Source organism: Ovis aries, chromosome 1 (assembly GCF_016772045.2).
Source record: "Ovis aries strain OAR_USU_Benz2616 breed Rambouillet chromosome 1, ARS-UI_Ramb_v3.0, whole genome shotgun sequence".
Lineage (NCBI taxonomy): Eukaryota > Metazoa > Chordata > Mammalia > Artiodactyla > Bovidae > Ovis > Ovis aries.
In genome coordinates, this window is record NC_056054.1 from 188,368,545 (window position 1) to 188,380,134 (window position 11,590).

Sequence of the window (11,590 nt, forward strand, 5' to 3'; positions counted from 1 at the left end):
TGTGGTACCCTCCCTTTCTAGAGATGTTTGGCTTTCAGAAACTCTTCTATGCCAGGCACAGGCAGGTGGTGCTCTGGGTTCAGGAACAGATTTGCTTCTCCAAGGTAAAAAGATGTGTAATCTCATCTAGAAAGCACCAGGAGGTGAAGCCTGGGGCTCACATGGCTTGCCCAAATCACACAGAATGGAGGAGGGGCCAGTCCTGTTCCCAAGAGGCTCCCAGGTACAGTGACTGGGCATTGCTGGTTAGAACTGAGCTCCCTGCAGGTATGTTTTTGCTGTTTACTCAAAGCAGTCAATCCTAAAGGAAATCAACCTTGAATATCCATTGGAGGGACTGATGCAGAAGCTGTCGATCCAATACTTTGGCCACTTGATGCAAAGAGCTGCCCCATTGGAAAAGACTCTGATGCTGGGAAAGCCTGAAGGCAGGAGAAGGGAACAACAAAGGATGATGATTGGATGGCACCACCGACGCAATGGACATGAGTTTGAGCAAGCTCTGGGAGATGGTGAAGTTACAGGGAAGCCTGGCATGCTGCAGTGCATGGAGTCACAACTAGACATGACTTGTCAACTGAACAACAATTATTTTATTATTATAAGGCTGGAAAAATGAAACTGATATCCTTGAGCTAAATGTGAAAACCAAATTACTGTTATGTTCCTACTGAATATATGCCTGCCCCCAAATCCTTTTTTAGGCTGAGAATGTCCAACATAATGGCTATTAGCCACATATGGCTATTGAGTATTGGGAATGTGGTTACTGCAACTGTGAACTGTGTGTGTGAGTGCCTTTTTTGTTATGAAATATATATAACATAAAATTTACCCTTTTCAAGTTTAAACAGTTCAATGGCACTAAGTATATTCACATTGTTGTGCGGACTCATATCATTATATCATTAATATCTGACTCCAGAACGTTTCCATCACAACAAACTGAAACTCCATATTCATTAAAGAAGAACTTCCCATATCCCCCTCCTCCCTGCCCCTAGTAACCACCATTCTACTCTCTGTCTCTATAAATTTCCTTATTCTAGGTACCTCATATAAGCTAGAGCATATATTTGTCCTTCAGTGTCTGGTTTATTTCACTAAGCATGATGGTTTCAAGGTTCATCATGTTATAGCATATGTCAGAATTTCCTTCCTTTTAAGGCAGGCTAATATTCCATCATATGAATACACCAAATTTCATCTATCCTCTCACCTGTCAATGGACGTTTATGCTATCTGTGCCTTATGGCTATTTCAAATAATGCTCTTGTGAACAAAATTGTGCAAATCATCTGTCTGAGAGTCCCTGCTTTCAGTCGTCTGGAAAGTGGAATTGCTGGATCATGGTAATTCTATGTCTAGTCTTTTGAGGAATCAGTACTATTTTCAGTAGTGGCTGCACCATCTTAAATTTCTACTAGCAATGCACATAGGTTCTAATTTCTCCACATCCTTGCCAAAAGTTATTTTCTGGGGTTGTGTGTGTGTGTGTTGATAATAGCCATCAAAAATTGAGGTCCAGAGGAAAAGGGGGCAACAGAAGATGAGATGGTTGGATGGCATCACTGACTCAATGGATGTGTTTGAGCAAACGCCAGGAGATAGTGAAGGACAGGGAAGCCTGGCGTGCTGCAGTTCATGGGGTCACACAGAGTCAGACACGACTTAGCAACGGAACAACAACAATGGCCGAAAAGTGGTATCTCATTGTGGTTTTGATTTGTATTTCCTAAATGATTAGTGATGCAGAGCATATTTCATTTGCTTTTTGGCCATTTGTGTATCTTCTTTGGAGCACTGTCTATTAAGTCCTTTGCCCATTTTTGAAATGGATTGTTTGTGGAGTTTTGTTATTGTTGTTTCCATGTAGGAGTTCTTTACACATTATGGATATTAATCCTGTATCAGATATGTGATCTGCAAATATTTTCTTCCATTCAGTGGATCGTCTTTCTTTTTGCTTTTCTTAATAGTGTCTTTGAGTGCACACAAGTTTTTAATTTTGGCGAAGTCTGATTTATTTTTTCTTTTGTTGTCTGTGCTTTTTCTAGGAAATCATTGCTGAGTTTGAAGCTTTTCTCCTATGTTTTCTACTGAGAGTTTTATGTCTTACCTTTGTGACTTTGATCCAGTTTGAGTCAAGTGTAAGGTATGAGTCCAGGTTTATTGTTTTGCATATGAATACCCAGTTTCCCCAACACAATTTGTAGAAAAAACTATCTTTTCCTCATTGAACAGTCTTGGAACCCTAATCAAAAATCATTTGACCATGTATGTGAGAATTTAACCTCTGAGCTTTGTATTCTATCCCATTGGTCTGTGTGCCTGCCTTTATGCTGCGATCACACTCTTTTGCTTGCTGTAGATTTGTAGTAAGTTTTGCAATCAGGAAGTGTGAGTCCTCCACGTTTGTTCTTTGTCAAGATTGTTTTGGCTGTTAAGGTCCCTTGAAATTCCTTATGTCTATGCCGTTTATCATATGTGTAGATTTGCATCACCAGGACTGCAATCAAAATGCAGAACTGCTCCACTAAAATTCTCTCTTATATCACTTTATGTTCACACATTTTCTCCCTTTCCCTCTCACCACTAAAGCCTGGTACCCACTAACTTGTTTTCCCTGTCTGTACTTTTGCCACTTCGGAATGTTATAAAAATGGGACCATACAACATATAATCTCTCGAGATTAGCTTTTCTCATCCTGTGTAATGCTCTTGAGGGCTATCCAAGTTGTTGCATGTACTAATATTTTCTTCCTGTTTAGTGCTGAGCAGGATACCGTGGTATGGATGTACCACAGTTTGTTTAACCTTTTACCTATTAAGGAACATTTTGGTTGTTTCCAATTTTGGACCATTACAATAGAGCTGCTTTATGTATAGATGTAAATTTTTATTTCTCTGGGGTAATTACTCAGGAGTATGATTGCTGGGCCATGTGTGTGTTTGATTTTAAGGAAACTGCCATACTTTTCCAAAGTGACTGTATCATTTACTTTGTCACCAGTAATTTTGAGAGATCCAATTTCTCCACATCCTCACCAACATTTGGTATTATTGTTGTTGTTGCTGTTACTTTAGTTTTAGCATAGTGTGTAGTAGTATCTCATTATGGTCTTGCTGCTGCTGCTGCTAAGTCACTTCAGTCGTGTCCGACTCTGTGCGACCCCATGGACGGCAGCCCACCAGGCTCCCCCGTCCCTGGGATTCTCCAGGCAAGAACACTGGAGTGGGTTGCCATTTCCTTCTCCAATGCACAAAAGTGAAAAGTCAAAGTGAAGTCGCTCGGTCGGGTCCGACCCTCAGCAACCCCATGGACAGCAGCCCACCAGGCTCCTCCATCCATGGGATTTTCCAGGCAAGAGTACTGGAGTGGGGTGCCATTGCCTTCTCCCATTATGGTCTTACTATACATTTATTTCCCTAAAGATGTGATGCTGGATATTCTTTCATCTATCTATTTGTCATCTGTGTATCGTATTCAGTGAAATCTCTGTGTCTTTTGCCCATTTTCTAATTGGATTGTTTTCTTTTAACTGTTGAGTTTTGAGAGGTTTTGTGTGTGTGTGTGTTGTGTGTGTGTGTGTGTATTCTAGATACTAGTCCTTGTAAATATTTTCCCCTAGTTTATATCTCTCTTTTTTTTTTTCATCTTAACAGGGTCTTTAAGTTTTAAATTTTGATGAAGTCCAATATGTCAATTTTTTTTCTTTCAGGGATCATGTTTTTTGGTGTCATATCTAAGAACTCATCATCAAGCTCTAGTTCCCCAAGATTGTCTTCTATGTTTTTCCCTAAGGTTTTACATTTAAATATGTGATCTATTTTCAGTTAATTTTTATATGAGATGTAAGACTCAGGACTTCCCTGGTGGTCCAGGGGCTAAAACTCCATGCAGGGGGTTCAGGTTCAATTCCTGATTGGGGAACTGGATGTCACATACCAAAACTAAGAACCCAGATGTTGCAATGAAGATCAAAGATCCTGTGTGCTGCAACCAAGACCTGGTGCAGCCAAATAAATATATTAAATAAATATTTTTCAGAAAAGATGTGAGACTCAAGTCAGGATCCATTTCTGACCTACCTATGTCCAGTTGTTCCAGCACCGTTTGTTGAAGACCACCTTTCCTCCACTGCATTGCTTTTACATTTTTGTAAAAAGTCAGTTAACAGAGTTCTATTTCTGGGTTCTCCGTTTCATTGATCTGTGTCTATCAACACCATACAGTCTTATTTACTGGTATCTATATAGTAAGCCTTGAAATCAGGTAGACTGATTTCTCCCACTGCCTTTCTTTTTCAAAACTGTTTTACCTTTTCATATAAAATTTAGAATAATCTTATCTATATGTGAATTTTTCTTAGATTTTTAATATTTCAAATTACTCAGAAAAAAATAAATATGTGCAAACAAACACAGATAAGGCTAAAGAGACAAAAGGTAAATAACTGGTGAATCTAGGTAAAGGGTATAATGTAACTTATAATTTTAAAAGTTTGAAATTACGTCAACCATGTCTCATAATTTAGTGACCCAGATTAACAACTAGGGCCTGAGTTTAACTCTCTCTAGGCAGCCCTGTTTCCTTTATGGCTGAGAACAATTTCCCCTGTGTCCCCAACTGAGGGGTATAGAAGTAGGCTAAGAGTCTGGCTGATGCTGTTGCCAGAGAATGTCACCTCAGTGAGATTTACAGACTGAGCTCAGGGGTCCACAGCACCAGCAGGAACGAGGTGGTGCCCAGGAAGGACTGGAAAAGAAAGGAAGGTGCGTGAGCCAAAGCTTCAGGAGCGGATAGCGACAGAACACCTCAGAGCAGGACCCCGTGCCCCTCAGCAGCCACCATGCCAGGTGCAGCCTAGACCAGCAGGGGGCGCCAGGACCCGCAGGACCTGGTGTGGATCTCGGTCCCTCTGCCTGGTTTTCACTTTGTCCATGCCTCACGAAGAAGGGGGCCTCTGAAAGACTGAATATTTATCTAAGGAGTCACCCTAGAGCTACCTAAGGAGAAGTTTCAGTTTATTGGATCAGACTGAGATCACCAGTTCTACTAAATCAATCAATAGAAAAATACACACACACAATTTCCCTCTATAAATAGGCAGTGTAAACATACATCTTCCACATTCCCGACAAAATGTGATACCTGGACCTGAACGTAAGAGTCCAGGTGAGACCTGGCCAGCACAGCGATGAGAGGACCATGAATCCCTTATTCCAGATCTTATAGGATATATCTTCATTAATCTAGTCTAAGATTGCAGACTCACTGTCAGCAAACACCATCAAAACTTTTTCACATTGCTCACAGAAAAGACCTTGATAGTTAATTTTCATTGAATAGTTTTCTTTATTTTCAAGATACTACATGTATTATAAGAAACTTTGAAAATGAAGAGAAGCATGCAAAAGAAAATTTAAATCATTCATAGCCCTGCTCATCAGTTACTACTGATTATTTTGATTACATCTTCCATTTTTTTTATCACACACAAATGAAATCTCTTAGTATTTTATAACTGAAAATATTTAGAAGATGTTTAAACATTTTCCTGTACCATTAGATATTCTTTCTCCTCATTATTTTTAAAGACCATATACCAGAGTTTCTCAACACTATTTTTGGACATTATTGACATTTTGGAATATATAATTCTTTATTGTGGGGAAATGTTCTGTACATTGTAGGATTTTTAGCAATATCTTTGATCTCTACCCACTAAATGCCAGAAACATCTCCCCTTCCCCACAGGTTGTGACAACCAAAAATATCTCCAGGCTTTTCCAAATGTGCCCTGGGGGAAAAATTATCCCCAGTGGAGAATCACTGCTTTATAGTACTTTGTCCTATGTAAATACTATCCTTTATTTATATAGTCATACTGTTAAATATATCCATGTATGCTATACATAGCTATTCTCTATCATAAATAATGCTGGGATGGACATTTCTCATTTTGTTATTTTATATATCTTACACATTTTCAAAAGTGACTTTTTGAGTCTAAGAATATACTTGTTTTAAAAGTCTGTTTTTTAAAGGCCAGTGATATACATTGTTAATTTTCTTTTAGTAGCATACTTCTTTACACTCTTACCAAGAGTTTTTGAAGTAATCTGTTTTCCCAACACTTGCTAGCTCTGGGATTTATATATTTTTTAAAGATCTTTGCACATTTTATTTTTGATATACAGTTGACCCTTTGATAACACTAATTTGAACTTCACAGGCCCACTTATACTTGGATTTTTTTCAATAATAAATACTATAGTGCTACGTGGTTGATCCACATGGTTCCTGAATCCATGGGTGCAGAGTCACAGATATGGAGGGTTGGAGGATGTGGAGGGCCAACTGTAAATGACAATCTTATAATGCTATTTTCGACTCCCCAAAGGGTCAGTGCCCTTAATCCCCAGGTTGTTTAAAGTTCAAGTGTAATTGTAAAGCACAGTCGTCCTAGTTACATTCCATCTTGAAAATTCTTTGTTTTAGCCTATGAGGACATTTTATATTCCGTTTCTGTCTCTGACAAGTTTTCTCTCTTTAACTTCATGTCACTTCCAGCTTTGATGAGAATTAAAACACTATAAAAAATAGTGAGTGTATCCTAGACTCCTGCATCAGGCCAACAGAAATTTCCCATCAATCCAATAGTTCAGCTTCTTCAGGTACAGCCATCCAGCAAGTTCCTCACTTGTCCCAGCCCCCAGCTCATATTTTCCAACCTTTCCTAAAAGATACAGTGGAAGATACTGTCAGATGTTTTGTTGAGGTCTGGGTATGCTGTGTCGACCACATTCCTCTGATGAAATAGTCTAATGATCCTTTACCTGTGCCTAGTCCCTTACATATGGGAAGCGTTTTTAGAACCATTTCATACAACATTCACACGACTCCATGATGTTGTAATGAGGAGGCTGAGGCGCAGGAAGTTTAGGTAATGTATAAAGGCTGACAGAGGTGGTAAGTAGCACAGCTCAGATAGGACACAGGGTTCCTTACTTTCTGCCGTGACCAACAAAATTTTTAGTGGTGATCCTTGCTTCCAGCAATTATGGCTTCCTTTCTAAGTCCCATTAGTCAGTATCAAACTCCCCAGCATAATGCCTGCTCAGTAAGTCTTCCCTTTCCTGGATCATCATTTAGCCATGTCCCCCATTCTTTGGACTTCCCTGGTGGCTCAGATGGTAAAGTGTCTGCCCGCAATGCGGGAGACTTGGGTTCAATCTCTGGATCGGGAAGATCCCCTGGAGAAGGAAATGACAACCCACTCCAGTACTCTTGCCTGGAAAATTCCATAGACAGAGGAGCCTTGTAGGCTACAGTCCATGGGGTCGCAAAGAGTTGGACATGACTGAGTGACTTCACTCACCCATTCCTTCAGGAACCTGGGGGCAAATGTGTCTGGGCCAAAAAAAATCCGAAATTATTTAGAGAAAGCAACTGCTTTCCCTCAAACTCTTGACCAATGTTGATTTTTTTACAATTTTAAAAATTCTATACTTCTCTGTAAAACTAAATCAACTAATACCTAAATACATATTAAATGTATTATATTATAGATAAAATATGTATTTAGTTATGAACTTAGTGTATCTGTGTCTACCTATATGTCTCCCTCTGTGTATATATATATATTTTTGTGTGTGTGTATGTGTGTGTATATATATATTACACATACATAGAAAAAGAATAGAGAGAGAAGAGAAACTGTTTCACTTTATTGACTTCTGGTTTCATGCCCCCAAAATAACAACTGTTAACTATAATATGTATCTTGCCAAGCATTTTCTTAGGGGATTTTTTTTTTTTTGGTTCATAAACAGACATGTAGCGTGCTTTTTATGTGTGCATGTATATGTATATAAGTATGTGTATACAGATACATGTGTGTGTGTGTATTCATTCACTGAGTTGTGTCTAACTCTTTGCAACCCCACGGACTATAGCCCACCAAGCTCTTTTGTCCATGGGGTTCTCCAGGGAAGAATACTGGAGTGGGTTGTCGTGCCCTTCTCCAGGGGCTCTTCCTGGATCAGAAATCAAACCTGTTCCATACATCTGTGTCTCTTTTTCTGTCTCACATACAGGGTTATTGTTACCATCTTTCTAAATTCCATATATATGCGTTAGTATACTGTATTGGTGTTTTTCTTTCTGGCTTACTTCACTCTGTATAATAGGCTCCAGAGGGATGGTATGTGGAGGGAGGTGGGAGGGGGGTTCAGGATGGGGAACACCTGTACACCCATGGGGGATTCATGTTGATGTATGGCAAAACCAATACAATATTGTAAAGTAATTAGCCTCCGACTAAAATAAATAAATTTATATTTTTAAAAATAAAGTATTACTTAGACTTCTAAAAAAAATAAACAAAAGCAGATATTAAATGAGACAGCTAAAAACAACAACAACAACAAAAAAGAAATCAAATCTGTGTCTCCTGCATTGGCAGGCAGATTCTTTACCGCTGAGCCACCAGGGTAGTCCCCATATAGTTATATAGATTCAGAAAATTCTTTTCTTCTCCAAGATCATCATTTTTACTTTTGCTTTTCTGGTATCTAAAAATACATCTCAAGTTTATTTTAACATAAAGAATGAAGTAGGAATCCAGCTTTTTGTTTTTCAGAATGACTAGCCACTTGCCCCGACATCATTTTGATTAATTTACCATTTCCCCACTGAAATGCCACTTTTATCATATGGTAAATTTCAAAATGTGTTCAGATGCCTTACTTTTCTGCCAGATTCCACCAATCCATTTATTCCTGTTTTATTTTATTTTTAAAATTCCATTTTAATTACTTTCTTTTTGAATAGAAATTTCCTAGCTGCTTAGACTGTTTTTTTCAGTTAAACTTTCTATCTTTGATCTCAGTTCTTTCTAACCCAAAGTCAGCCTAGCCTTTTCAGTACAGTGATTACCTCCTTTAATGGAATAAACAGGAATAAAAAGTTGTGGGGTTTCACTTTCTTTTCTCATCCATCAACATTATGAAGTTGTCTCCAAGTAATGAGCCCAGGTCAGATCTCCCTCCTGGAACCTCTTACTCTGAACTTAACTGAAGCCGCCCTTTCTGTCGTTGTAGCTTTTCGCTGCAAGCCTCAGTAGCTAGACTTCCAGGAACTCTTCTCAGGATCACTTTCGTGCATCCTCCTTGCTCCCTGTGCTTTGTGACCTGAGTCCTCCTCCCAGTGAAATGCGCCCCCTCCCACCCCTCTACCCCCGCCCCGCTGCCCGGATTCTTTTATGGAGACCTTCCTTTTCTTATCACGGCATCACTTTTAACAGTAAAGCCTTGGTCTGTGCCTTCTTCTTTTTTAATTTAAATTTAATTTTTAACTCCCAAAACATTTTGTATTGGTGTATAGCCAATCCACTTTGTTGTGATGGTTGTGATAGTTTCAGGTCCCTGTCTTCTTACTCTGAGTATTTTGCTTAGAGGGAGGGCATGTTTTCTATGACAGTCACCTTCACAGCCTGAGCTGAGTGTTGTGCCCCATGGACCCCAGATACCCTCCTACCTCAAACCCTAAGTATGTCATGATGAGGAAAAGGAAGAAAGAGATGACATCAGCATGCTGTCATTGGAAGCTGGTAACCCCTGAGGCTAAGTTCTCTGCAATCACCTGGATTTTCTGCTATTTCACTTCTTGGGAAAAAGATAGATCACCATTCATGCCCTCTTATCCCAGGTTCTATGATCTCAATCCTGAACACTTGATTAACAACTTGGGGGAGCTTGGAAAGCTATCAGAGCCAGGGCCCCACCCCAAAGCAACTGAACTGGAGTCTCTGGGGATGGAGTCCTGTCATTGATAGGTTGCAGAGAGCTCCAGATTGTTCTAAAGTGCAGCTGGAGTTCAGAAATGAGCTGAGTATTACAGGCTTCAGCAGTGTGGTGTTTATTTTTTATATGAATGGAAACAAGCCTGGGAAAATGGAAAAATCAAGGGAAAGACATTTTTCAAACAACATTATTCTCCAAAATGTTGGTCATTTTTCATTTTGATTAAGTAATCAAGCTGCTTGTCATCTATTACTACTTTTAACTCTCCTGAAAATTGTTTCTAAAAAACATTCTCTAGGGAGCTATATATGTAAATCCATCCACATTATCACTGCAATACAGGATCTGTGTAGCTAATATAACGGTGGCTCTAATATTCAAAGGCAGCAAAGTAAGTGACAGTAATAATACCACCACTCTATTTTTCCAGACCACAGAATAAGCAGCACATGCAGAGCATGTTTCAAAGGCTGCTGTATCACTTGAGAGTTCCGCGTGGCATCCAGACTGGGAGTCTGCCAAGTAAATGTCTCCTCTAACAGGATGTTAAAACCTCGGCAGACTCAGACTTTAATTCCTGTCATCATCTGATGCTTTCAAACCTTCTGCTTTCTGTGGCATGGAAGAAAATTGGTCTGGGTTTCAAAATTCTTCTGTCAAGAAATAAACTAACACATGAAGGCATAGAGGGTCTTATCTGAATGCAAGCAGACACTGGGTTTTCAGAAGACTTTGATGTGTTGGAAAAAAAATACAGAGGTCTCTGAGGAAGGTGAATTGCTGATAGCAATAGCTCAGAGAATAAACTGAGTAAACTAAGCTCCATCAGCTGGGGTGATGCAGGAGGTGGCTGTAACTTTTTGCTGTATGTGTATATTCAACCCGTCCTTTTGTTTTCAGCATCACTTTCAGATATACTTGTGGCCCCAAATCTTTTTATTTTGTCCACACCCCTACAGTTTGCAAGATCTTAGTTCTCTGACCAGGGATCGAACCTGGACTACAGCAGTGAAAGCCCTGAATCCTAATCACTGCACTGCCAGGGAATTCCCAGTCCAGACCTTAAACCTGCCCAGAATTATGTAATGTGAACCTGCTTCTGGGCTTTTCTACTGCCAGCTGGGCTTATAGTCTGCTAAGTCAGTGACCACCCACCAGTATGACAGTCTAAGGACTGATGCCCAACCCCATTCTCCCTTAAAGAGTCATGTCTGTCAGCCTCCCTCATAGAGAGCACTGCCAACCACAGACCTGCGATTTGTGAGCACGGGTGCCCATACAATTTAGGGGTCCTCTTTAAGAAAAAGAATACAAAATTGGGATAAAGGCAGATATTTATTTAGAATGTAAAGGAAAAATCTCAAATTAAATAATTAAAAAGCTTAAGTACGCCACAAATAACACAAAAATCTAGAATAATAATAATTTATAGTTGTTCCATCGCTAAGTCATGTCCAACTCTTTGTGACCCTGTGGACTGCAGCACACCAGGCTTCCCTGTCCTTCACTATCTCCCAGAGTTTGCTCACGTTCATGTTGATTGAGTCGGTGATGCTATTTAACCATCTCATCCTCTGCCACCCTCTTCTCCTTTTGCCTTCAGTCTTTCCCAGCATCAGAGTCTTTTCCAAGAAGTTGGCTCTTTGCATCAGGTGGCCAAAGTATTGGAGCTTCTGCTTCAGCATCAGTCCTTCCAACAAATATTCAGAGATGATTTCCTTTAGGATTGACTGGTTTGATCTCCTTGTTATCCAAAGGATTCTCAAGAGTCTACTCTAGC